The sequence below is a fragment of the Aethalodelphis obliquidens genome, unplaced genomic scaffold, assembly GCF_003676395.1.
Source record: "Aethalodelphis obliquidens isolate GAN/ISIS:26980383/991018 unplaced genomic scaffold, ASM367639v1 scaffold20, whole genome shotgun sequence".
NCBI classification, from domain to species: domain Eukaryota; kingdom Metazoa; phylum Chordata; class Mammalia; order Artiodactyla; family Delphinidae; genus Aethalodelphis; species Aethalodelphis obliquidens.
This window is the reverse complement of record NW_020837964.1, coordinates 24019386-24047085: the sequence shown is the minus strand read 5'-3', so window position 1 is coordinate 24047085 and position 27700 is coordinate 24019386.

Sequence of the window (27700 nt, the reverse complement as noted above, 5' to 3'; positions counted from 1 at the left end):
GTACGTTCTGGCGAAATAAAATATCACTATCAAAAGTCATCTTATTTTCTTAGTTAATAAAACATGTATGATATAAATAAGGTCAACTGAGCAAGGGGTTAGAGAGTCTAGAAAGGATTATCAGAGAAGACCTCTCTGAACAGCTGAAATATACTCTACATAGTGGATGATAAGAGGGACCCAGTCAAGTGGAAATCAGGAAAAAGAATATTTTAATACACATAGTGGGATCAGATGTTTGGAGATGTAGTTGTAGCTTTGGTCTGTTTAAGGAATCAGCATGGCTGGAACATTGTGAAAGAAGGTGACAGTGAAAGGTATGAAGTTAAAGAGGACAGAAGGTGATCTTTCTGCTTAAGCCAGCTTATGGAGCTTAGATTTATGCCAAGTGCAAATGGAAGTCACTAGAGGCTTTTAAGGGGGTGGTATGATCTGCTTTATGCTTTTAAAAAGTCTCACGGGATGCTCTGTAGAATAGAGTTTGTTAAAGAATAAGAGTAGAAATACAGACAATGAGAAATAATGATGATGTGAAAGGGAAGAAACATGGTTGGATTTAAAGCATATCTTGGGGTATCATACTCTGTTAAATGCTGGAGATACAGCTGGGAACGAGTCAGATAAAGCTGCTGCCCTAATAGAGTGCTTAAGTGGGAAAGATGGAAATTGAACAAGTAACAGTGGGTATCAGGAAAGTCTTCTTTGGAAGATGTTCAGGAGGGTCTGAGGTGAAAGTCAAGGGACATAAATTATTCTGGGGAATAGTGATGGGTTAATCAGGGGATTTGATACCGCCTTCTGTGTTATATATGGCAACTATGGATTGCAAATAAAAGATTATCTGTTCCTCATCCCTTCACAGTGACCTATATCAGTCCTCTTGTAGTCTTGACTCAAAGCAAAAGGAATTGTGTATATGCATTCACAGTTTGCAAAATTTCCATTCACAGAATACTTTATAAAAAAGAAAAAAGTCAAAACAAAATGTACTTTTATTAAAGTAGCATAATTGTTAACAGATAGTCTAATACATTGTAAAGTTTAACTAATGTTTCCATAAAAAGATGTTGGCTCATTTGAAAATCAGAGTTTGAAACATCTACCAAACATACGCTCAATAGGAGGGAAGGAGGTATAGAGCAGGAGGGGAAATGGCTCATGTGACATACCAGCAGCATGATGTAAGTTGGTGATAAAAAGCATAGTTCCTTACGTTAATCAGAACTGGGCTGGGATCCTGGATTGGTGACTTCCAGTTCTGTTGACCCTTGGGCAAGTTATTTAATCTTTCTTAATTCGTTTTCTGTTTGTAAAATAAAATTTAAAATGGTACCTACATCATAAAATTGTAATGAGGATTAAATGTGACTAATGAGTGAGTATACATGTAAGTGCTCAATACATTTTAGCTATTGTTATTATTACTATTAGAAAATGACAGCTACTGATGGCTATGAAGCAGCATAGCGGAGTGATTAATAACATGAATTCTGGAGTAAACTGCCTGGGTTGACTAAGTTTTCCACCAGGTTTTCCACTATGAAATAAACCATAGATCTTTTCTCCCTCTTAACACTGCAAAATAATTACTTCTGGGCAAAAACTCTTATTCCCTCCAATTTTTCCCCAAATTTTTACTTCAAAATTTTTTATTTATCCTGATGGTCACAATATATCAGTGTAATAATACTTGTCAGTTTCTTTACTTCTCCCATAAATCTTCAAAGTCTTTCATGATATCTGTATATTTAGTGCTTCATAAAATATCTGGAACATACTAGATGTTCAATAAGTGTTTATTGTATGAATGAAATAACAAATAAATGTTTCAAATACATAGCAGCAGTAAACCTCCACTCTAATGTGGGACCTGCAGATTCCAACAACCAGGAGCACACATGTATCAGAAACCTTCTCACCCTTTCCCCTTCCTCTGCTCCCATTCTATGCTTCTGTTGTGTTTTGGCATGGAGAAAAGAAGGGTTGGACTTGGATTGCATTGTAGAAAGATCCTAAGACCAAATTTCGGTAAATCTTTTCCAAATCACCATTGTCTATGTTCTTGGCCAAGTCAGCTTGATTTCTTGAACTCTTTGGACCCTTTGGAGCCTCGGCACCTCTGCACCTCAATCACAACTTCATTTCTTTCTTTCTTTCTTTTTCTTTTTTTTAATGTTGAGCCTTCTTTTAATTTATTTTATTTTTATTTTTGGCTGTGTTGGGTCTTCGTTTCTGTGCGAGGGCTTTCTCTAGTTGTGGCAAGCAGGGGCCACTCTTCAACGCGGTGCGTGGGCCTCTCACTGTCGCGGCCTCTCCCGTCGCGGAGCACAGGCTCAGCAGTTGCGGCTCACGGGCCCAGTTGCTCCACGGCATGTGGGATCTTCCCAGACCAGGGCTCGAACCCGTGTCCCCTGCATTAGCAGGCAGACTCCCAACCACTGCGCCACGAGGGAAGCCCACAACTTCATTTCTTAACAAATTTTTAGAATGTTCTAGTACAGGAAGAAGGATTATGTTTTTCTGAACTTGGGACTTGACGTTGATGTTGCAGCAAAGCATAGAAGGTCAAATCCTGCCCCTGCTAAGGGCAATTTTCTCTTTCAGAGCATCACAGTACCTTTTAGCAGCACATTCTATTCATGATTTATGGACCTTTATTAATTCTCTTTGCTTCCATCACTCCCTGAAGCCACTTCCTTGCTCCTTTCTTAGATGGTATAGATGTAGGGACTTGTAATTTGATTCTACACAAAAATAGAAAAACAAAACAAAATGGCATATCTGCGATGCTGAAACTCATTTACTCTAATCCTAATATTTTAAATGACAGGAAATTGAGATTCCAAGGGGAAATTGATTTGCGCAAGGCCAAGTGGGAAGTGAGAATCAGTAGTTATTAGAATCCAAAAGCTGACTAAGCAAAACTGGCTCCTGTTAGTGCGCATCACACCACTTTTGGGTTTGGCTTTGCTAAAGCTGAATAAATAAACTCTCAATTAAAATAAATATGTAAATATTGATTAAACTCTAAAACTCTCATTACAAATACGTTCATGCTACCACTGATGCACATAAGCTTTGCCACAAAACTCATGCCCCCTGTGTATACTGTTTAGAATGTTCAATTGTTTTAAAAATATTATTTTTCTAAAGAAATGCTCACTTATATGCATCTCCCTCTCCCTCAATCAAAAAACAAAAGGAAATGTATAACCCGATCACTGTGAATAAGAATTATAATTTATTCTATATTCTTTCAGACTGTTATACAAATATGTACACATACATATTTATACATACACATTTACAGATCTTCCTTGACTTACAATGGAGTTACGTCCCCAATAAACTCACTGTAAGTAGAAAATATCATAAGTGGAGAATGCATTTAATATACTAACTTACCCAACATCAGAGCTTAGCCTACCTGCCTTAAATATGCTCAGAACACTTATGTTAGCCTACAGTTGGGAAAATCATCTAACACAAAACCCATTTTTTTTTAATAGATCTTTATTCGAGTATAATTGCCTCACAGTACTGTGTTAGTTTCTGTCGCACAACAAAGCAAATCAGCCATATGCATACACATGTCCCAATATCCCCTCCCTATTGAGCCTCCCTCCCACCCTCCCTATCCCACCCATCTACGTCATTGCAAAGCACCAAGCCGATCTCCCTGTGCTATGCGGCTGCTTCCCACCAGTCAACTGTTTTACATTGGGTAGTGTATATATGTCGATACTACTCTCACTTTGCCACATCTTCGCCCGCCCACCCCATGTCCTCAAGTCCATTTTCTATGTCTACCTCTTTTTTCCCGCCCTGCAACTAAGTTCATCAGTACCATTTCTTTTTTTTTTTTTTTTATTTTCCTTATATATGCATTAGCATGCAGTATTTGTTTTCCTCGTTCTGACTTACTTCACTCTGTATGACAGACTCTAGGTCCATCCACCTCACTACAAATAACTCAATTTCGTTTCTTTGTGTTTTATTTGGTTTTTTTTTTAACATCTTTATTGTAGTATAATTGCTCTACAATGGTGTGTTATTGCTGCTTTATAACAAAGTGAATCGGCTATACATATACATATATTCCCATATCCCCTCCCTCTTGTGTCTCCGTCCCACCCTCCCTATCCCACCCCTCTAGGTGGTCACAAAGCACCAAGCTGATCTCCCTGTACTATAAGACTGCTTCCCACTAGCTATCGATTTTATATTTGGTAGTGTATATATGTCCATGCCACTCTCTCACTTCGTCCCAGCTTACCCTTCCCCCTTCCCATGCCCTCAAGTCCATTTTCTACATCTGCGTCTTTATGCCTGTCCTGCCCCTAGGTTCTTCAGAACCTTTTTTTTTTTTTTTTTTTTTTTTTAGATTCCATATATACGTCTTAGCATACGGTATTTGTTTTTCTCTTTCTGACTGACTTCATTCTGCATGACAGACTCTAGGTCCATCCACCTCACTACAAATAACTCAATTTTGTTTCTTTTTATGGCTGAGTAATATTCCATTGTATATATGTGCCACATCTTCTTTATCCATTCATCTGTCGATGGACCCTTAGGTTGCGTCCATGTCCTGGCTATTGTAAATAGTGCTGCAGTGAACATTGTGGTACATGACTCTTTTTGAATTATGGTTTTCTCAGGGTATATGCCTAGTAGTGGGATTACTGGGTCATATGGTAGTTCTATTTTTAGTTTTTTAACGGGCCATGGCTCACGGGCCTAGCCGCTCCGCGGCATGTGGGATCTTCCCAGACCGGGGCATGAACCCGTGTCCCCTGCAGTGGCAGGCGGACTCTCAACCACTGCACCACCAGGAAAGCCCTGTTTCTAGATTTTTTGATAATGGCCATACTGACCGGCGTGAGGTGATACCCCATTATAGTTTTGATTTGCATTTATCTAATAGCTAGTGATGTTGAGCATCTTTTCACGTGCCTCTTGGCCATCTGTATGTTTTCCTTGGTGAAATGTCTGTTTAGGTCTTCTGCCCATGTTTCAACTGGATTGTTTGTGGTTTTGATATTGAGCTCCATGAGCTGTTTGTATATTTTGGAAATTAATTCTTTGTCTGTTGTTTCAGTTGCGAATATTTTCTCGCATTCTGAGGGTTGTCCTTTCATCTTGTTTATGGTTTCCTTTGCTGTGCAAAAGCTTCTAAGTTTAATTAAGTCCCATTTGTTTATTTTTGTTTTTATTTCTGTTATTCTAGGTGGTGGGTCAAAAAAGATCTTGCTGTGGTTTATGTCAAAGAGTGTTTTTCCTATGTTTTCCTCTAAGAGTTTTATAGTGTCTGGTATTACATTTAAGTCTTTAATCCATTTGGAGTTTATTTTTGTGTATGGTGTTAGGGAGTGTTCTAATTCCATTCTTTTACATGTAACTGTCCAGTTTTCCCAGAAGCACTTATTGAAGAGGCTGTCTTTTCTCCATTGTATGTTCTTGCCTCCTTTGTCGTAAATTAGGTGCCCATATGTGTGTGGATATATCTCTGGGCATTCTATCCTGTACCATTGATCTATATTTCTGTTCTTGTGCCAGTACCATACTGTGTTGATTACTGTACTTTTGTGGTATAGTTTGAAGTCAGGGAGCCTGATTCCTCCAACTCTGTTTTTCTTTCTCCAGATTGCTTGGCTGTTAGGGATCTTTTGTGTTTGCATACGAATTGTAAAATTCTTTGTTATAATTCTGTGAAGAATGCCAGTGGTAATTTGATAGGAATTGCATGGAATCTGTAGATTGCTTTGGGTAGTATAGTCATTTTCACAGTATTGATTCTTCCAGTCCAAGAACATGGTATATTTCTCCACCTGTTTATGTCACCTTTGATTTCTTTCCTCAGTGTTTTATATTTTTCTGAGTATAAGTCTTTTGCCTCCTCAGGCAGGTTTATTCCCAGGTATTTTATTCTTTTTGTTGCAGTGGTAAATGGGAGTGTTTCCTTAATTTCTCTTTCTGATTTTTCATTGTTGGTGTATAGGAATGCCAGAGATTTCTGTGCCTTAATTTTGCATCCTGCAAGCTTACTAACTTCGTTGATTAGTTCTAGTAGTTTTCTGCTGGCATCTTTAGGATTTTCTATGTATAGTATCGTGTCATCTGCAAACACTGACAATTTTACTTCTTCTTTTCCAATTTGTATTTCTTTTTCTTCTCTGATTTCCGAGGCTAGGACTTCCAAAACTATGTTCAGTAATAGTGGTGAGAGTGGACATCCTTGTATTGTTCCTGATCTTAGAGGAAATGCTTTCAGTTTTTCACCATTGAGAATGATGTTTGCTGTGGGTTTGTCATAAATGGCCTTTATTATGTTGAGGTAGGTTCCCTCTATGCCCATTTTCTGGAGAGTTTTTATCATAAGTTAGTGTTGAATTTTGTCAAAAGCTTTTTCTGCATCTATTGAGATGATCATATGGTTTTTATTCCTTAATTTGTTAATGTGGTATATTACATTGATTGATTTGTGTATACTGAAGAATCCTTTCATCCCTGGTATAAATCCCACTTGATCATGGTGTATGATCCTTTTAATGTGTTGTTGGATTCTATTTGCTAATATTTTGTTCAGGATTTTTACATCTATGTTCATCAGTGGTATTGGTCTATAATTTTCTTTTTTTTGTAATATCTTTTTCTGAATTTGATATCAGGGTGATGGTTGCTTCTTAGAATGAATTTGGGAGTGTTTCTCCCTCTGCAGTTTTTTGGAAGAGTTTGAGAAAGATTGGTGTCAGCTTTTCTCTAAATGTTTGATAGAATTCACCTGTGAAGCCATCGGTATTGGACTTTTGTTTGTTGCAAGATTTTAAATTACAGTTTCAATTTCATTACTTGTGATAGGTCTGTTTATATTTTCTAATTATTCCTCGTTCAGTCTTGGAAAATTGTACCTTTCTAAGAATTTGTCCATTTCTTCCAAGTTGTCCATTTTATTGACATTTAGTTGTTTGGAGTAGTCTCTTATAATCCTTTGTATTTCTGCAGTGTCAGTTGTGATTTCTCTTTTTTCATTTCTAATTTTATTGATTTTCATCCTCTCCCTTTTTTTCTTGATGAGTCTGGCTAAGGGTTTATCAATTTTACTTATCTTCTCAAAGAACCAGCTTTTAGTTTTATTGATCTTTTCTATTGTTTTCTTCATTTCTATTTCATTTATTTCTACTCTGATCTTTATGATTTCTTTCCTTCTACTGACTTTGGGTTTTCTTTGTTCTTTCTCTGGTTGTTTTAAGTGTAGGGATAGATTGTTTATTTGAGATTTTTCTAGTTTCCTGAGGTGAGATTGTATTGCTATGAACTTCCCTCTTAAAACTGCTTTTACTGTGTCCCATAGAGTTTGGTTCGTCATGTTTTCTTTGTCATTTGTATCTATGTATTTTTTTTGATTTCTTCTTTGGTTTCTTCAGTAATCTCTTGGTTATTTAGTAGCACACTGATTAGCCTCCATGCGTTTGTGGTTTTTACAATTTTTTTCCTGTAATTGATTTCCAATATTGTAGCATTGTGGTCAGAAAACATGCTTGATTCAACTTCAGTTTTCTTAAATTTTCCAAGCCTTGATTTGTGACCCAAGATGTGATCTATCCTAGAGAATGTGCTATGTGCACTTGAGATGAAAGTGTATTCTGCAACTTTTGGGTGGAATGTTCTATAAATATCAATTAGATATAACTGGTCTATGGTTTCATTTAAACTTGTGTTTCCTTATTTATTTTCTGTTTGGATGATCTGTCTATTGGTGTAAGCAGGTGTTAATTCCCCTACTATTATTGTGTTACTGTTGATTTCTCCTTTCATGGTTGTTAGCATTTGCCTATGTATTGAGGTGCTCTTATGTTGGGTGCATAAACATTTATAATTGTTATATCTTCTTCTTGGATTGATCCTTTGATTGTTATGTAGTGTCCCTCCTTATCTCTCATAACAGTCTTTATTATAAAGTCTATTTTATCTGCTATGAATATTGCTACTGCAGCTTTCTTTTGATTTCCATTTGCATGGAGTATCTTTTTCCATCCCATCACTTTCAGTCTGTATGTATCCCTAGGCCTGAAGTGGGTCTCTTGTAGACAGCATATATATGGGTCTTGTTTTTGTATCCATTCAGCCAGTCTGTGTCTTTTGGTGGGAGCATTTAATCCATTTACATTCAAGATTATTATTGATATGTAAGTGCCTATTACCATTTTCTTAACTGTTTTGGGTTTGTTTCTGTGGGTCTTTTTCTTCTCTTGTGTTTCCCACTTAGAGAAGTTTCTTTAACATTTGTTGTAAAGCTGGTTTGGTGGTGCTGAATCCTCTTAGCTTTTGCTTGTCTGAAAAGCTTTTGACTTCTTCATCAAATCTGAATGAGATCCTTGCTGGGTAGAGTAATCTTGGTTGCACGTTTTTCTTTTTCATCACTTTAAGTATATCCTGTCATTCCCTTCTGGCCTGCAGAGTTTCTGCTGAATAATCTGCTGATAACCTTATGGTGATTCCTTTGTATGTTATTTTTTGGTTTTCTCTTGTTGCTTTTAATACTTTTTCTTTGAATTTAACTTTTGTTAGTTTGATTAATATGTGCCTTGGTGTGTTTTTACCATGGTTTATCCTGTATGGGACTCTCTGTGCTTCCTGGACTTGGGTGACTATTTCCTCTCCCATGTGAGCAAAGTTTTCAACTATAATCTCTTCAAATATTTTCTCAGACCCATTCTTTTTCTCTTCTTCTTCTGCAGCCCCTATAATTAGAATATTGGTGTGTTTAGTGTTGTCCCAGAGGTCTCTGTGATTGTCTTCAATTCTTTCATTCTTTTTTCTTTATTCTGCTCCTCAGCAATTATTTCCACCATTTTTTCTTCCAGATCACTTATTCGTTCTTCTGCCTCAGTTATTCTGTTATTGATTTCTTCTAGTATATTTTTCCTTTCAGTTATTGTGTAGCTCATCTCTGTTTGTTTGTTACTTAATTCTTCTAGATCTTTGTTAAACATTTCTTGTATTTTCTCAATCCATGCCTCCATTCTATTTCTGAGATTCTGGATCATCTTTACTATCATTACTCTGAATTCTTTTTCAGGTAGATTGCCTATTTCCTCTTCATTCATTTGGTCTTGGAGGTTTTTAACTTGCTCCTTCATCTATGATGTAATTTTTTGCCATCTCACTTTTTTTTTTTTTTTTTTTAATGAGTGGGATTGTGTTCCTGTCTTACTGGTTGTTTGGCCTGAGGCTTCCAGCACTGGAGTTTGTAGGCTGTTGGATAGAGCTGGGTCTTAGTGCTGAGATGAGGAACTCCGTGAGATCTCACTCCGATGAATATTCCCTGGGGTCTGAGGTTCTCTGTTAGTCCAGTGGTTCGTACTCGGAGCTCCCCCCACAGGAACTTCTAACTGACCCTGGGCTCATGAATCAAGATCCTGCAAGCCACCTTCCTGGGGTGTCAAAAAAAAAAAATAACAGTAACAAAGTAAAATATAAAATTAGACTAGGAAACTAACAGATATGTTAGGAAGAATATAAAAATTAATATATAGATGAATCAGCAACCGGAAGGTACATGAGTACCACAATAGTAAAAAAAACAGGAGGAGGGGAAAGGACCAAAAAGAAAGGCGAGGGGGGTGGGGGGGAGAAGGCTTTGGCTGTGGAGGGTGGGGCCTAAGCAAAGGCAAGGTTTGGGCATCGGGCAGGACCAATGCTCAGAACCCACAGGGCTGGAAAAGGCCCTGGGGGCTGTGCGGGGTGGGGCTTAGGCTCAAGGAACAGAAGGGGCCCAGGCATGCACCCCACACCTGGTCTCAGAGGGCAGGTAACCTCACCTGGGAGCCCAGCAGACTTCCCATGTCCGAGTGGGTGGGGCAAACACCCTCCTCTCCTCTCCTGCTCCTCTGGTCTGGGAGGGCCCCTCCTGCCTGCCTCTCCTGATCTCCCCAGCCTCCCTCCTATGCCCCCAAGGACCTACGTGGCCTGGAGGGGACTTTGGAGGGCAGGGGATCAGCCTGGGAGCTCAGCAGGCTCCCCAGGCCTGAGTGGGCGGGGCAATCGCCCTCCGCTCCTCTCCCGCTCCTCCTGGAGAGCCCTTCCCACCTGCCTCTCCTGATCTCCCTGGCCTCCACTTCTCCTCCCCGCTTAGTCCCCGTACATCCTACCAGTTCACTCTGGGGTTCCTCCCATCTCCTTGGGAGTCAGAGTCCCTCACCAGCGGCCAGCAGGTGCCCTAGTTGTGGGGAGACGCTAACTCCGTGTCTTCCCATACCGCCATCTTGACTCTGCCTCCTCCACAAAGCTCATTTTATAATAAAGTGCTGAGTATCTCATGTAATTTATTGAATACTATACTGAAAACGCAAAACAGAACGGTTAGGTACAGAATGGTGCAAGTGTGCTGGTGGTTTACCCTCGTGATTGCCTGGCTGACTGGGAGCTGCAGGCTTGCTGCCCTGCCCAGCATCACGAGTTATCATACCACCTATCGTCAGTCTGAGAAAAAGATGAAAATGCAAAATTCCGAGTATGTTTTCTAATGAACGAGTATCACTTTTGCACCATCTTAAGTCAGCAACCATCTGTATATTAAATTTGCCTAGAACTGAATGTATTCCCAGAACATGGGATGTTCAGTACTAAACTGGGAAAACCCCAGCAACCAAGGCAAGTTATCTGGAGCTTAATGACATCACAACTCTATGGCTCGTCCAATTCCTGTGATGTTAAACTTTTAATCTAGGTATGCCTGCTGTTATGTGGCACCGGATGGCCCTGTGCTTGTCTTCTCAGGGGGTGTCCCAAGAAGCATCAGCCAGGGTCATTTACCTCACAGTCTGACATGAAACCATCTTGTCTGGTCCCTGTTGTAGGAGAATTAAGTAAAATTCTAAGTTAGAAGTGGTAAAGAAGAGTTGGACTCTTCTGTCAACTTTTTGAAATGAATTTTGACACGCTATCCGAACAATGTGTATTTTAAAGCATATAGAAGAATTGTTTTCCCCCTTGAGAAAATGTAAAAAGAAATTTGAGAAGAAGCTATCGCTAAACTCATAAACTAGACACTGAAGAAGCTTTCACATCCTGTTCCAGGTATTGAGAGACATCAGTATAAAATCTGAATTTTTTTGAAGATCAACAAAACATGTGCATTTGGAATTTCCAGGCTGCTAAAGATCTTGTGAATTCACATTAGAGCTGAATAATAACCAAGATCATACAATATTTTTTATAAAACCCTAATTTTCCATTTTCAAATGACAGTTCTACCAACTTATTCTATTCTGCATCATTAAATTGTCAAGAGGTAACTTCTCTTTATTATATTTGAGACACTTTAGAAATGAGTAATTGTGTTTCCATTACATTCCTCAGTGGTGCATCAGATCTCTTCCCTTCCCCTTACTCAGTTCTTTAGCTCAAAAAATACACAATACCTGCAATCTATTCCACATCTAAAGTGTGAAGAGATTGATCATGTTAGTTTCCAGGAATCCTATAAATGAAAGAGAGATGAATGTTTGGGGACAGACATTTTACAACAGGAAATCTACCTTAGGGCATTTAATCATCAGTTGTCAAATAGCATGGCCATTGGAAAGAGAAGGGAAATAAGAGTCATATGCCCTTTAAGAAAACAGACAGCTATCTTTATGACAGTACAATGCAGTGCTAATTACAGTAATTTTTTTCCTCAATGCCCTCAATGGGTGACTGGCTAAAGAAAATGTATTATATTCTTTTAGCCTTGAGATATTAAAATGAGGTATTACTCAGCATTGAAAGAAGAAAGAAATCCTGCCATATGCAACAACATGGATGAACCTTGAGGACACTATGTTGAGTGAAATAAGCCATTCACAGAAGGACAAATACCATATGATTCCACTTATATGCAGTATCTAGAATAGTCAAAGTCACAGAAGCAGAGAGTAAAAGTGTAGTTGCCACAGTCTGGGGCGAGTTGCTGTTGAACCGGTATAAAGTTTCAGTTACGCAGGATGAGTAAGTCTAGATACCTACAGCGTGGTGACTGTAGTTCACAGTACTGTGCTGTGCACTGAACATTTTGTTAGTAGATGTCATGTTATGTGTTCCTACCACGATAAAAAATGAAATAACTTTTTTGACATTTACAAAAATAAAAAAGAACTAAAAAAAAAAGAGGGAGAAATGGCAAAGCACAGACGACCAGGAAAAGAGGGAAGGCCCAGGGAATACAGGTGCAAGAAATGGGAGTTGACAGAAGTAGCATTAAGGGAGTGACCTTTAAGTGCATTAAGAACCCATTGTTCCAACCCCTAAACTCCAAGTGACTTTGACCTGAGGAGTAGGTGATATAGTACAAGGGGAATGGAATTAGGAGGCAAATTTCCAGAGATAAGAGGTAAGTCTCATCTCTGCCACTGTGTCGTTGTTGAATCTTTCTTGATGAAGTTATTAAATAATTTTGATGTTAGTGTTCTAATTTCTTTTATTATATAACACACACAGACGTATATTATGTATATATATTTGTGTGTGTGTGTGTGTGTGTATATATATATATATATATATATATATAATATTCTCCTTTATAGGATTTGGTTGGGTCTCTTTCAAAAGATCTATATGGAAAAATAAAAGATAAGCAAAAAAAGTTTTAAAGAAAAATGTGGTCATCATGCATAAGATGTTATTTCCACCAAGGAATGAGTTTCAATCTATCTCCTCAAACATTAATATCAAAATAAATTAAGATGTTGGGTATTAGCAAGATGTTGGCTATTATGAGCTAATCTTATCCCTGCTAATTTGTAAACTGAATAAATGTATGCTTATCTTGAGAATTCCCTCCCTCTACTTATTGCTTCAAGCCTATATATACATACATTTATACATACACATATATAGTGGTGCAGTCAGTGATGGCTCTGAAAATGTGATGAAAACTTCTGGACCACTTTAAAAAATATGCACACCCCCACACACATTTGCGCTACAATTTTAGAGGGTACAAGCCTTCTTCCCCCGTTAGAAGCCACTGCTCTGTGTTTTCTGCCTTGCTCCTTTGCTTAGGTGTCTGCACTTTGCATGTCCTGTCTTCCTTTCCTAAATTACTCTCTCCTCAAGAGCCAGCTTAAATGCCATAACTTCCTAAAAGCTTCTCTGTCCTACTCTTCGTTACTAAACTTTCACTGCTGTAACCATCTCTTTTCTGTCATTTATCATGTTTCACATTATCACAGTTATCTGAACACACAACTTGTTTTTCCTACCAGTGACAAACTTATGGAAGTCAGAGACCACGTATTTTTCCTCTTTGTTATTTATCACTGAGTTTTGCACATAAGTGATCTGCAGCTATTTTTGATGAATGATCACAAACCAAAAATTATGGCAAACAATACCCTGAGTATTCGTAAGTATGAGCCTTTCTAAGATAGACCTAACCGTTAGGCTTACAATGCAAAATTCTAATTTTACAGTTAAGGTGACAATGTATTATTTTAAATTAATAGAAGTTAAAAAAAAAAGGTAACACTAAGTACAAATGAAGATATTTTAAAACATATCTTCATATATTACCAGAATCCCATGTTAACTGATACACCATTTTTGGAGAGCAGTTTGGTTATTTCTATGAAACAGGGGAAAAAAGGATCCTATATATTGACCGTGTAATCCTGATTTTCTGTTGGAGAATCATTAGAAACATCCTAATTGCTCAGAATAAGTAACACTGTAGTGAGCATCTTTATCTAAAAATAAAGGGAAAAGCAATAAGCAAGGTTTTCTTAACACGTCCTTATTAGTAGTAAATTTGTGACACATTAACTATATTGAAAATTATATATCCATAAAAATTCTAGTAATGGAGATTATAAAGCAAAAATAAATTGTTATTAGATAGTAAGAACAAATTAGAATTAAAAATTATATTGTTTGATCACCACACTGTTAGAACAGAAATAATAAAAAGTGAAAAAGGGGAAACATATATAACTTACTAGAATGATGAATTTGAAGAACTCATAATTATTTTTAAATTTCATTATCATCTTTTGAGAATGGCCTTCAATTTAAAATTGTGTTTTTGTGTATGCATGTATGTATGTATGAGAGAGAGAGATGGGTGTCCTGAAGGCCGACATACCGTTTAGGACCACTTTGTCCGAGAACTTTGGTAAGGGATGACAGGAATCTGACTCAGAACAGTACTCCAGTGCTCATGAGGGTGAGGAGAATAAGTGTACCTCTTATTTCTCACTTTTTCTAGCATCATGGCTATTTTTCCTGCTGTGTAGTGTGGCATTCTTTTCTTACATTTTCTGAGCCTTAGCACAGACCAAGAATTATCTGCAAATGGTACACTTAAAAAAGGAAGTGACCGATATCAGCCTAAAGTCCGCTTTAAATATAGTCATTATCACTTGATTACCATGAAGAGTCTGCTGCCTTTCAGTGTTCTATCAAATGGGAGTTGCCTGTTTTACTTTTCAGGCTAGGAATGGCTTCACTGTGCTGCAGCTCTTCTGTGTTCTGAAATACTTGTCTCCATGTGTCACCTTCTCGGTCACAATCAACATTTTCTGCCACACTGTCCCTTGGGAAGGTTTATAGTTTCACCCTGTAAGGAGCAGAGTCAGTTCCTGCTTGGGATTTCAAATGAAAATCATCTTTTCTTGAATGGAGACATGACACTTCAAGTGTTACGCACTTAAATTACCACATTTGCAGAAGGAGTTCAGGGTCCTGGCTGTTTACCCATTTGAGACACATAATTGCCATATGCAAAGTTGGAGTAAAATTACCTATTTTTCTTACATTTAAGACATCTTATAATATCTAACAAAAAATCTGTTAAATACTTTGAGACAAATGTAGGATAGTCTATGAAAACGATTAATTCATTGATTAGTAATTCTGTTCTCACTTTATTGTTCAGATTTTTCAATGTCCATCATTAAATTCAAAGAAAAAAAAACCTGTAACTTCTCATCCTGGGGTAAATTACAAAGATCTGACCATGTGAGAAGCAACTTGATCAACAGATAATTTAATTGAGGGCGCCCTTAGATTCCAAGGGGCTCATATCTGACATCACCATACAATTCCCTATCTGTGAGTAGCTGCAAAATGTAGTTTCACATCTCACTCAGTCATCAACCAAAATAACTAAAAATACCTATTTAGGGTTTATAGAGGGCCCCCCTACAGCAGAGTTTCCACAGCCTCAGTACTGTTACCATTTTAGGTGGAAGATTTCTTTCTTGTGCATTGTACGATATTTAGCAGCATCTCTGACTTTCATACACTAGATGCCAGTCTCACTCCTCCACCCCAGTTACATCAAAGCACTTGTCTCCAAAAATTTATAAATATTCCCTAGAGGCAAAATTGCCTCCCTGGTTTGAGAAATACTGCCCTGAAGTGAATTCCGTATGTATATTATTACCTACATATTTTTCAGCCCATCTCAAAGATCCTATCAAAATTGGCTAAAATAAATATGTAAATATAGGTATAAGATCATCGGTCATTTTAACATAATGGAAAAATAAGTAAAAACTTAATTTTAATTATTTAGATACTTTCAGGGGTCATATCTCCATTGACTATGGCATGATGATTTCCACAAAAAGCATCCAAGTGTGGTTGATGGGAACCAGAGCCTTATATGGCAGCATAATCAAGACTGGCAGTACTGTTGGATTTGAGTCAACAACCAATCATATTGAAATTATAGACGACAGTATTCTCAGACAGCAGGTAACTGTTTTTAGGACTCACCACTACATTACAGAGTGAACACAAACTGGATGAGAGTCTACTTATCCTTTAATCCCTGTGCATCACACAAAGAAATGCAAGTGGGCATTTTTTATTTTATTAATCAGAGCTAAAGTAAGTTTGTAAGTATGAGGCATATAAATTAGCAATGATACCAATGGGGAATTTCACAGTTCTATAACTGATTATGAAACATAAAAAGTTATGTTACTATCCTGTTGAAAGTTAGATACAGTTTTTAGAGTCTATTTTCTAATTAGTGTAATTAAAACCAAATTTTATATTTGGGCAAGGTGATAGATTGTGTCAAGTGCTCCTTCTTCATCTGTGAATTTTTAAATTGCACATTCATAATGTATTCATATTCAGTAAAGTAAGGAATTGTGAGACATTTAATAGTACAGTACGAAATATAGCACATCCTAACTTTTTGTAAAGCAGTATTTTGAACGGAATAAACCTTATCTGATTAAACTCCAGAATCTAATCTTACATAGTTATATAAAATTTACATAGTCCAGATGTCCGCTCATTATAGGACTTGGCAGAGTTCCCTGCCTTACATGCTCATAAAGGATGAGAAAGCATTATTGAGAAAGCCTTAGCCTATTCCTCAAAATAATAATAATAATATAGTTTATAAGATACCATGCTTTTTAGATCAGTTGTGTTATTTGAGGTGTTTTTTTTTTTTCAAATTACAGAAACCAACTTAAATTGGCTACTTTTCTTCTTTTTTTTTTTTTACATCTTTATTGGAGTATAATTGCTTTACAATAGTGTGCCAGTTTCTGTTTTATAACAAAGTGAATCAGCTATACATATACATATGTTCCCATATCTCTTCCCTCCTGCATCTCCCTCCCTCCCAACCTCTCTATCCCACCCGTCTAGGTGGTCACGAAGCACCGAGCTGATCTCCCTGTGCCATGCGGCTCCTTCCCACTAGCTATCTGTTTTACATTTGGTAGTGTATGTATGTCCATGCCACTCTCTCACTTTGTCACAGCGTACCCTTCCCCCTCCCCATATCCTCAAGTCCATTCTCTAGTAGGTCTGTGTCTTTATTTCCGTCTTACCCCTAGGTTCTTCATGACATTTTTTTTTCTTAGATTCCATATATATGCGTTAGCATACGGTATTTGTCTTTCTCTTTCTGACTTACTTCCCTCTGTATGACAGACTCTAGGTCCATCCACCTCACTACAAATAACTCAATTTCGTTTCTTTTTAAGGCTGAGTAATGTTCCATTATATATATGTGCCACATCTTCTTTATCCATTCATCCGATGATGGACACTTAGGTTGCTTCCATGTCCTGGCTGTTGTAAATAGAGCTGCAATGAACATTTTGGTACATGACTATTTTTGAATTATGGTTTTCTCAGGGTATATGCCCAGTAGTGGGATTGCTGGGTCATATGGTAGTTCTATTTTTAGTATTTTAAGGAACCTCCATACTGTTCTCCACAGTGGCTGTACCAATTCACATTCCCACCAGCAGTGCAAGAGGGTTCCCTTTTCTCCACACCCTCTCCAGCATTTATTGTTTGTAGATTTTTTGATGATGGCCATTCTGACTGGTGTGAGATGATATCTCACTGTAGTTTTCATTTGCATTTCTCTAATGATTAATGATGTTGAGCATTCTTTCATGTGTTTGTTGACACTCTGTATATTTCTTTGGAGAAATGTCTATTTAGGTCTTCTGCCCATTTTTGGATTGGGTTGTTTGTTTTTTTAATATTGAGCTGCATGAGCTGCTTGTATATTTTGGAGATTAATCCTTTGTCAGTTTCTTCATTTGCAAATATTTTCTCCCATTCTGAGGGTTGTCTTTTGGTCTTGTTTCTGGTTTCCTTTGCTGTGCAAAAGCTTTGAAGTTTCATTAGGTCCCATTTGTTTATTTTTATTTCCATTTTCTAGGAGGTGGGTCAAAAAGGATCTTGCTGTGATTTATGTCATAGAGTATTCTTCCTATGTTTTCCTCTAAGAGTTTGATAGTTTCTGGCCTTATATTTAGGTCTTTAATCCATTTTGAGCTTATTTTTGTGTATGGTGTTAGGGAGTGTTCTAATCTCACACTTTTACACGTACCTGTCCAGTTTTACCAGCACCACTTATTGAAGAGGCTGTCCTTTCTCCACTGTACATTCCTGCCTCCTTTATCAAAGATAAGGTGACCATATGTGTGTGGGTTTATCTCTGGGATTTCTATCCTGTTCCATTATCTATATTTCTGTTTTTCTGCCAGTACCATACTGTCTTGATTACTGTAGCTTTGTAGTATAGTCTGAAGTCAGGGAGCCTGATTCCTCCAGCTCCGTTTTTCGTTCTCAAGCTTGCTTTGGCTATTCGGGGTCTTTTGTGTTTCCATACAAATTGTGAAATTTTTTGTTCTAGTTCTGTGAAAAATGCCAGTGGTAGTTTGATAGGGATTGCATTGAATCTGTAGATTGCTTTGGGTAGTAGAGTCATTTTCACAATGTTGATTCTTCTAATCCAAGAACATGGTATATCTCTCCATCTATTTGTATCTTCTTTAATGTCTTTCATCAATGTCTTAATAATTTTCTGCATACAGGTCTCTTGTCTCCTTAGGTCGGTTTATTCCTGGATATTTTATTCTTTATCTTGCAGTGCTAAATGGGAGTGTTTTCTTAATTTCACTTTCAGATTTTTCATCATTAGTATTTAGGAATGCAAGAGATTTCTGTGCATTAATTTTGTATCCTGATACTTTACCAAATTCATTGATTAGCTCTAGTAGTTTTCTGGTAGCATCTTTAGGATTCTTTATATATAGTATCATGTCACCTGCAAACAGTGACAGCTTTACTTCTTCTTTTCCAATTTGGATTCCTTTTATTTCCTTTTCTTCTCTGATTGCTGTGGCTAAATCTTCCAAAGCTATGTTGAATAAGAGTGGTGAGAGTGGGCAACCTTGTCTCGTTCCTGATCTTAGTGGAACTGCTTTCAGTTTTTCACCATTGAGGACAATGTGGGCTTGGGTTTCTCACATATGGCCTTTATTATGGTGAGGAAAGTTCCCTCTATGCCTACTTTCTGAAGGGTTTTTATCATAAATGGGTGTTGAATTTTGTTGAAAGCTTTCTGTGCATTTATTTAGATGACCATATGGTTTTTCTCCTTCAGTTTGTTAATATGGTGTATCACATTGATTGATTTGTGTATATTGAAGAATCCTTGCATTCCTGGAATAAATCCCACTTGATCATGGTGTATGATCCTCTTAATGTGCTGTTGGATTCTGTTTGCTAGTATTTTGTTGAGGATTTTTGCATCTGTGTTCATCAGTGATATTGGCCTGTAGTTTTCTTTGTGACATCCTTGTCTGGTTTTGGTATCAGGGTGATGGTGGCCTTGTAGAATGAGTTAGGGAGTGTTCCTCCATCTGCTATAGTTTGGAAGAGTTTGAGAAGGATAGGTGTTAGCTCTTCTCTAAATGTTTGATAGAATTCGCCTGTGAAGCCATCTGGTCCTGGGCTTTGTTTGTTGGAAGATTTTGTTTGTTTGTTTGTTTGTTTGTTTTTGCGATACGTGGGCGTCTCACTGTTGTGGCCTCTCCCGCTGCGGAGCACAGGGTCTGGATGCACAGGCTCAGCGGCCATGGCTCACGGGCCCAGTCGCTCCACGGCATGTGGGATCTTCCTGGACCGGGGCATGAACCCATGTCCCTTGCATCAGCAAGCGGACTCTCAACCACTGCGCCACCAGGGAAGCCTCTGTTGGAAGAGTTTTAATCTCATTTTCAATTTCAGTCCTTGTGATTGGTCTCTTCATATTTTCTATTTCTTCCTGGTTCAGTCTTGGAAGGTTATGCATTTCTAAGAATTTGTCATTTCTTCCAGTTTGTCCATTTTACTGACATAGAGTTGCTTGTAGTAATCTCTCATCATCTTTTGTATTTCTGCAGTGTCAGTTGTTACTTCTCCTTTTTCATTTCTAATTCTATTGATTTGAGTCTTCTCCCTTTTTTTCCTGATGAGTCTGCCTAATGGTTTATCGATTTTGTTTATCTTCTCAAAGAACCAGCTTTTAGTTTTATTGATGTTTGCTATCGTTTCCTTCATTTCTTTTTCATTTATTTCTGATCTGATCTTTGTGATTTCTTTCCTTCTGCTAACTTTGGGGTTTTTTTGTTCTTCTTTGTCTAATTGCTTTAGGTGTAAGGTTAGGTTGTTTATTCAAGATGTTTCCTGTTTCTTAAGGTAGGATTGTAATGCTATAAACTTCCCTCTTAGAACTGCTTTTGCTGCATCCCATAGGTTTTGGGTCGTCGTGTCTCCATTGTCATTTGTTTCTAGGTATTTTTTGATTTCCTCTTTGATTCTTCACTGATCACTTCGTTTTCTGTTTTTTGCGGTATGTGGGCCTCTCACTGCTATGGCCTCTCCCATTGCGGAGCACAGGCTCTGGGCGTGCAGGCTCAGCAACCATGGCTCACAGACCCAGATGCTCTGTGGCACGTGGGATCCTCCTGGACCGGGGCACGAACCCGCATCGCCTGCATCAGTACGTGGACTCTCCACCACTGCGCCACCAGGGAAGCCCCACTTCGTTTTTAAGTAGTGTATTGTTTAGCCTCCATGTGTTTGTATTTTTTACAGATGTTTTCCTGTAATTGATATCTAGTCTCATACCATTGTGGTGGGAAAAGATACTTGATACAATTTGAATTTTCTTAAATTTACCAAGGCTTGATTTGTGACCCAACATATGATCTGTCCTGGAGAATGTTCCATGAGCACTAGAGAAAAAGTTGTATTCTGTTGTTTTTGGATGGAATGTGCTATAAATATCAATTAAGTCCACCTTGTTTAATATATCATTTAAAGCTTGTGTTTCCTTATTTATTTTCATTTTGGATGATCTGTCCGTTGGTGAAAGTGGGGTGTTACAGTCCCCTACTATGATTGTGTTACTGTCGATTTCCCCTTTCATGGATGTTAGTATTTGCCTTATGTATTGAGTTGCTCCTATGTTGGGTGCATAAATATTTACAATCGTTATATCTTCTTCTTGGATTGATCCCTTGATCATTATGTAGTGTCCTTCTTTGTCTATTCTAATAGTCTTTATTTTTAAGTCTATTTTGTCAGATATGAGAATTGCTACTCCAGCTTTCTTTTGATTTCCATTTGCATGGAATATCTTTTTCCATCCCCTCACTTTCAGTCTGTATGTGTCTCTAGGTCTGAAGTGGGTCTGTTTTAGACAGCATATATATGTGTCTTGATTTTGTATCCATTCAGCCAGTCTGTTTCTTTTGGTGGGATTGGAGCATTTAATCCATTTACATATAAGGTAATTATCAGTAGGTATGTTCCTATTACCATTTTCTTAATTGTTTTGGGTTTGTTATTGTAGATCTTTTCCTTTTCTTGTGTTTCTTGCCTAGAGAAGACCCTTTAGCATTTGTTGTAAAGCTGATTTGGTGGTGCTGAACTCTCTCAGCTTTTTTTTGTCTGTAAAGGTTTTAATTTCTCCATCAAATCTGAATGAGATCCTTGCTGGGTAGAGTAATCTTGGTTTAGGTTTTTCTCCTTCATCACTTTAAATATGTCTGGCCAGTCCCTTCTGGCTTGCACAGTTTCTGCTCAAAGATCAGCTGTTAACCTTATGGGGATTCCCTTATGTGTTATTTGTTGTTTTTCCCTTGCTGCTTTTAATATGTTTTCTTTGTATTTAATTTTTGACAGTTTGATTAATATGTGTCTTGGCGTGTTTCTCCTTGGATTTATCCTGTATGGGACTCTCTGTGCTTTCTGGACTTGATTAACTATTTCCCCTCCCATATTAGGGAAGTGTTCAACTATAATCTCTTCAAATATTTTCTCAGTCCTTTCTTTTTCTCTTCTTCTTCTGGAACCCCTATAATTCGAATGTTGGTGCATTTAATGTTGTCCCAGCGGTCTCTGAGACTGTCCTCAGTTCTTTTCATTCTTTTTTCTTTATTCTGTTCTGCAGTAGTTATTTCCACTATTTTATCTTCCAGGTCACTTATCCTTTCTTCTGCCTCAGTTATTCTGCTATTGATCCCTTCTAGAGTATTTTTAATTTCATTTATTGTTTTGTTCATCATTGCTTGTTTCCTCTTTAGTTCTTGTAGGTACTTGTTAAATGTTTATTGCATTTCCTCTATTCTATTTCTAAGATTTTGGGTCATCTTTACTATCATTATTCTGAATTCTTTTTCAGGTAGACTGCCTCTTTCCTCTTCATTTGTTAGGTCTGGTGGGTTTTTATCTTGCTCCTTCATCTGTTGTGTGTTTTTCTGTCTTTTCATTTTACTTATCTTACTGTGTTTGGGGTCTCCTTTTTGCAGGCTGCAGGTTCATAGTTCCCGTTGTTTGTGGTGTCTGTCCCCAGTGGCTAAAGTTGGTTCAGTGGGTTGTGTAGGCTTCCTGGTGGAGGGGACTAGTGCCTGTGTTCTGGTGAATGGGGCTGGATCTTGTCTATCTGGTGGGCAGGTCCACATCTGGTAGTGTGTTTTGGAGTGTCTGTGGACTTATTATGATTTTAGGCAGCCTCTCTGCTAATGGTTGGGGTTTGTTCTGTCTTGCTAGTTGTTTGGCATAGGGTGTCCAGCACTGTAGCTTGCTGGTCGTTGAGTGAAGCTGGGTGTTGAGATGGCGATCTCTGGGAAATTTTTGCAGTTTGCTATTACATGGATGGAAGGTCTCTTGTGGACCAGTGTCCTGAAGTTGGGTCTCCCACCTCAGAGGCACAGCACTGACTCCTGGCTGCAGCACCAAGAGTCTTTCATCCACACGGCTCAGAATAAAAGGGAGATGAAAGAAAAAGAAAGAAAGAAAGAAAGAGAGAGAGAGAGAGAGGGAGGGAGGGAGGGAGGGAGAGAGAGAGAGAAGGGAAGGAAGGAAGGAAAGAAGGAAGAAGGGAGGGAGGGAAGAAAGAGAGAAAAAGGGAAATAAGATAAAATAAAATAAAGTAAGAAAAAATAAAGTTATTAAAATTAAAAATAATTATTAAGAAAGAATTTTTTTAAAAAGTAAAAAACAAAAAAATACCAAAAAAATGGATGGATAGAACTCTAGGACAAATGGTGAAAGCAAAGCTATACAGACAAAATCTCACATAGAAGCATACACATACATACACATTCACAAAAAGAGGAAAAGGGGAAAAAATAATAAATCTTGCTCTCAAAGTCCACCTCCTCAATTTGGGATGATTCGTTGTCTGTTCAGGTATTCCACAGATGCAGGGTACATCAAGTTGATTGTGGAGATTTAATCCGCTGCTCTTGAGGCTGCTGGGAGAGATTTCCCTTTCTCTTCTTTGTTCTCACAGCTCCCGGGGCTCAGCTTTGGATTTGGCCCCGCCTCTGCGTGTAGGTCGCTGGAGGGCGTCTGTTCTTTGCTCAGACAGGACGGGGTTAAAGGAGCCCCTGATTGGGGTCTCTGGCTCACTCAGGCCGGGGGGAGGGAGGGGCACGGAGTGCGGGGCGAGCCTGCGGCGGCAGAGGCCGGCGTGACGTTGCACCAGCCTGAGGCGCGCCATGTGTTCTCCTGGGGAAGTTGTCCCTGGATCCCGGGACCGTGGCAGTGGCGGGCTGCACCGGCTCCCCGGAAGAGGGGTGTGGAGAGTGACTTGTGCTCACACACAGGCTTCTTGGTGAAGCAGCAGCAGCCTTAGCGTCTCATGCCCGTCTCCGGGGTCCATGCTGTTAGCCGTGGCTCGCCCCCTTCTCTGGAGCTCCTTTAAGCAGCACTCTTAATCCCTTCTCCTCACGCACCAGGAAACAAGAGGCAAGAAAAAGTCTCTTGCCTCTTCAGCAGCTCCAGACTTTCTTCCGGACTCCCTCCCGGCTAGCTGTGGTGCACCAACCCCTTCAGGCTGTGTTCACGCTGCCAACCCCAGTCCTCTCCCTGCGCTCCGACCGAAGCCGGAGCCTCAGCTCCCAGCCCCGCCCACCCCGGCGGGTGAGCCGACAAGCCTCTCGGGCTGGTGAGTGCCGGTCGACACTGATCCTCTGTGCGGGAATCTCCCCGCTTTGCCCTCCGCACCCCTGTGGCTGCGCTCTCCTCCGTGGCTCCAAAGCTTCCCCGCTCCACCACCCGCAGTCTCCGCCCACGAAGGGGCTTCCTAGTGTGTGGAAACCTTTCCTCCTTCACGGCTCCCTCGCACTGGTGCAGGTCCCATCCCTATTCTTTTGTCTCTGTTTATTCTTTTTTCTTTTGCCCTACCCAGCTACGTGGGGAGTTTCTTGCCTTTTGGGAGGTCTGAGGTCTTCTGCCAGCATTCAGTAGGTGTTCTGTAGGAGTTGTTCCACATGTAGATGTATTTCTGATGTATCTGTGGGGAGGAAGGTGATCTCCGCGTCTTACTCTTCCGCCATCTTCCCCCTCTCCTCTGGCTACTTTTTAAATCCAGGTGTTATTATTAAGATAGCTTATGGAATTCAGAAGCAGGAACATAGACAGGATAAGAAACAGAAATTGGAAATCATATGAAATTTCCTCCAGCTCTGTGCTATTCAGTCCACAAGAAAGAATATCCCAAAAAGAAAACTTGAATTTTTACTGTCCATGAGAATCTAGATTCTAATGATATTTCATAGCTCCAATTCCAAATTTGTAGTTAGAAAATCAGCTTGGATCAGAGATGAGTATATAAATTGCGTCTAGAGCTTGTGTGGGGTGACAGTATGATTCAGGGGACTCATCTAAGGAGATGAAGGAAACTGGTAAGAGAGATGGAGAATTGCTATAATCTGGGAAGACTTCTATGAATATGTCACTAGAAAAACATCCTGTAATTCAGACCAATCAATACTCTCATTTACTTGTCCAAAGACTAATGCTTGACTTTGTCTCAAACTCTGGATGTTTCCTGCACGGGTGTGTGCTGGGGTGCCAGTCTTTCCATTTGCTTTGTGTTGATTCTTTCTAACTGTCCCCAGCCTGTGCCAGGCTACAAACAGTGCATGGCTGCACTTAGGTGTGAAAAGTCACCCAATTCGTTTTTAATTTTATCTTCTCAGACTGCCTCAAGCAGTTACTCTCCTTAGTCCCTCTTGAATTTGTTGAATTAGTTACACTTTTTGCCTCAGTCTTCTTAATGCACCCCTTACCACTGAAAAAATCTTCTTTGTGCCATTTCACAGCAGTTCAGATATTGGTTATGTGTCTAAATAGCTGTACAGCCTTGTAAAAGTATTTAACGCTTTTAAGGTTCAGATACCATATCTGTTAAATGGGCATAATAGTATCTATATCATAGTTAGAGTAAGGCTTAAATGGAATAATCCATGTAAAATACTCAATTTGGTGCCTGATACAACTTATGTATACCTCCCTCCCATGGATGTTAGCTACTGCTACTAGTGATAGTACTGTTACTCATTTTACCACTACTGTCATCACCACCACCACTGATGCTACAACCGCTATTGCTTCTGCTGACCTAGGAACCACTTGGGATGTTACCTCTGCTGATGGATTTTGATTGTACTGTACGATTTTGTTGGACACTAGATGCTCTGCTTAGGTCCCCAGGATATCACTGGTCCAGTCCATAAAGTCCCCCACTCTCTATCCTGATGTTGGGAAGTGCAGGGAGACAAGTAAATAAATATGAGCAAACACTAAAACAACTAGTTTAAATGAGTTAATTTTGGTCAATAAATATCTAATTTTACTTTAGACATTTACTTACTAAAATAAATGTTTAAAACAAATGTCTCCTGCAAGTTGAGCATCTTTTTGGTCAAAATACTGTGAAGCAAATCCCCCTCACTGTGCCATAGGTAGGGTGAAATCATTGTTTGTGTCTCCTCAGTGGTTGCACAGCTCTCTGTGGATGCTGGGCCTGGCTGGTTCTGCCTGTACTGCTGTTACAGGGGGATAACTGTTTATTCTACTCCCTTTATCAGGAAAGAAATTGGAGCCTTCTGTAACATGAGTGGCAGAAGCCTAGGTGCCGTAGTACTTCCTTTATGACACCATTTCAACTCAAACTCTCTGGAACAACCCAGAAGGAAATTACTTGCTCATTCCATGCTTTCTAAAAAGAAAATAACAATAACATATTAATAAATCCTCAGTTTAAAGATAGAGGACGTAATCACATCCTGGTCCAAGCTTCTGGTTTAACCAAAAAACAAGTATCACCATGGCCACATCTTTTTTCTCCCAAGCCAGGGCTATTTCCATTACATCATCTAAGGGACCATAAAGTCCTCATTTTAAGCATTAAATAGGCAGACATTTAGGTTCACCATCTAAAATTTCACTGAGTATCTAAACCACAGTGGTGTATATCTATACACCACTGTATCTATAAGGTGCTAGACTAAACCTGATGATTAACATTCAATTAACATCACATTCAAATATTTCTTTTTTAAAGTGTTACATATAAAAATGGAGGGAACAACGGTAAACCTCTGTGCAAACCAAAGGTGGTTTGGTATTTTGTTTTGATGAAAATGAAGGGAGGTGCAGGTAGTTCAGCATAAATAACACGAATCGGTTGTCTCCTTCAGTCTCTGTTTTAATTAGCATTACAAAAGAGAAACATTGCATATATTAGGCATAATTTCTAACCTCAGAAAGAAAATGTCACCTTCAGTTCCACAGTGAGCACAAGCTGAATTACTGTCTCAGCTCAGGGGAAGATATATTTAGGCTTCTTTGTAAAGTGTAAATTAGAGTAAGTGTTCTGGTGTCATAAGTTAGTTGGATTACCTGCTGTGGAACCTGGTGTAGCTCCTCTCCTTCTGAATAATTAAGAAATAATTATTGAAAAAAGTATTGATTGAAAAGTACATCTAGGTCCATATATGCAACCATACAAGTGTGAGTGTGAATCTGTCATTCTGCGTACATCAGCATAAGCGCATTTGTACAGATATACATGTCTAATACATTCAAGCTTTAACTTCTAGGCATAAAGACCTCTTGAGTAAATTTGATCTCTCAGTCTTTTCTGGCGGTCATAAAATACTACTAATAACAATAATAATCTCTCTTTAACATTGTGAGCCTAGGGGGAGGGTAATTAGTACTAATTACAGTTATTTTTAAATAGACCTATTCCTACTAAACAGCATTGTTTCCATAGGTACGCATTTTCATGGTGGAGAGGAATGGGTTTAGGGTACTCATAGAAGAAAAGTGAAAAAAGAGAGTCTTGGTTTAACTTCTAAAACCTGAGGAGCATGGAGAGGGTGCTAGCATTTCTGATAATCAGGCAGATGTCCTGTGAAAAGTGTCATCCTTTGACCATCTTCTCTATGAGCCTCACAGACTTGCTTTCAAAGTGCTTTATCTAATATTATTTTATCAGAGATTAAAAATCGTCTGTCTAACATAGTATCTTAATAATTGTTGAAAGAGCACCATTTTAGAAAATATACTCAGAGAGATCAGGTTCACCCCTGGTTACATCATGGCTACAGCAAGATGGAAGCAGAGAGCATCCTCTTACACCTAGAATCAATCAGTTGTTTGAATCTGCTCAGCACCAAGTTCCTCTTATTCAGGGAATAGAACTCTAATTTTTCTTAGGAGACAACTGCTTATCCACCCTTAATTTGTGTAATTTTGTGATTTGTGTGAATTTTTGTCTCAGTTCTGTCCAGTGAGATCTTTACAACCCCCTGACCACAGTGAATTGGTTCAGAAGTAGGTAGGCATGGGAAGCTGGTAAGACCAAAAGAAGGCAACTTGGTACCATTGGTAGAACTACTGGGAAGGATATTTCCCTGCTGAGTTTGCTAAATTGTGAGGGTACAAGTAAGCTCTGTCCAGGTGGGGGTCTCATAACTTCGTCAGGTTTGAGAGGGTAAACAGAACTGAAAGATAGAGATTCTCTCTCTCTCTTTCTCTCTTTCTCTCTTTCTCTCTTTCTCTCTTTCTCTCTCTCTCTCTCTCTCTCTCTCTCTCTCTC